Genomic DNA, 1,378 nt, shown 5'->3' on the forward strand with positions numbered 1-1,378 from the left:
GTTTCAAGTAAAAAACGAAAGGTAAGACCTATAGAAGATGAGCACAGAAAGTTTCAAGAGAAATGGACCGACAAATTTTTATTTGTTCTGCACGGCACAAACCCTCTTTGCTTAATATGCGAACAAACCCGCTCAGGCGAAGCATGAGTAGCTTGGAGCGCCATTTCAAAACTGCACATCCAAAGTTCAATGAAAGTTATCCACCTGGCAGTGAACTCAGAAAGAAAAAAACTGCACAGCTTATTGCTTCAATTTCTGGGCAGAAAAGTCTCATCAACAGAACAACCACTACAGCAGAATGTTTAACAGAGGCATCTTTTGAGATTTCTTGGATTTTGGCGCGGGCAAAAAAGCCTTTCTCAGACTCAGAAATAGTGAAAATTTGCTTTTTGGCTTCAGCAGAAATATTGTTCAGAAACTTTGACAACAAGGATGCAATTCTGAAACAAATAAAGGGATTACAGTTGTCTGATTCAACAATAATGAGGCGAATGGAAGACATTGGAAAAGACATCAGAGACCAGCTACTGACTGATCTGCGTGCAGCTCCATGTTTCAGCATAGCAGTGGATGAAAGCACAGATGTTACTGATGTTGCTCAGCTGTGTGTTTGGGTGAGGTTCCCAAAAGACGACTCTTTTCAAGAAGAAATGTTGTGCTTAATACCACTCCATGGCCAAACAAGAGGTGAAGATGTTCTGAATGCACTTTTGACATTTTTTGAGGAAAAACATCTCTTTTGGTCCAAACTTGCTAGCMTATGTACTGATGGTGCCCCAAGCATGCGAGGCAAGGAGAAGGGTCTTGTTGGCCTCATGAAAAAAAGAGATGACATTCCTCCTTTCATCAGTTTCCATTGCATCATACATCAAGAGTCCCTTGTAGCAAAGATCCGAAACAAAAACTTCCAGAATGTGATGCAAATTGTTGTGCAGGTGGTAAATTATAATGTTTCCAGGGCACTAAACCACAGGCAGTTCAGACAGTTAATTGAAGACTACGACACAGAGTACAGCGATCTTGTGATGCATAGTGAAGTAAGATGGCTGTCCCGTGGAAAAGTGTTGGAGCGATTTCTGAGCCTCCTTCCTGAAATTTGCACTTTTTTGGACAGCKAGGGGAAAAACCATCCTGAGTTAAAAGACCCACAATGGATCATACAGCTGGCCATTCTGACAGACATTACCTGTCACCTGAACACTCTCAACTTGCAACTTCAAGGGAGAAACAAACTTCCAAACAACATGCTGAATGCAGTCAGAGCATTCCAAAACAAAATAACTACCCTCTGGGTACCTGATAGAGAACTCAGCCACTTCACAAAACAAAGCAACAACCACAAGTGATCCAGTTCTTGAACAGCACTTCAGTCATAGGG

Source organism: Austrofundulus limnaeus, unplaced genomic scaffold (genome assembly GCF_001266775.1).
Source record: "Austrofundulus limnaeus strain Quisiro unplaced genomic scaffold, Austrofundulus_limnaeus-1.0 Scaffold13, whole genome shotgun sequence".
NCBI classification, from domain to species: Eukaryota; Metazoa; Chordata; class Actinopteri; order Cyprinodontiformes; family Rivulidae; genus Austrofundulus; species Austrofundulus limnaeus.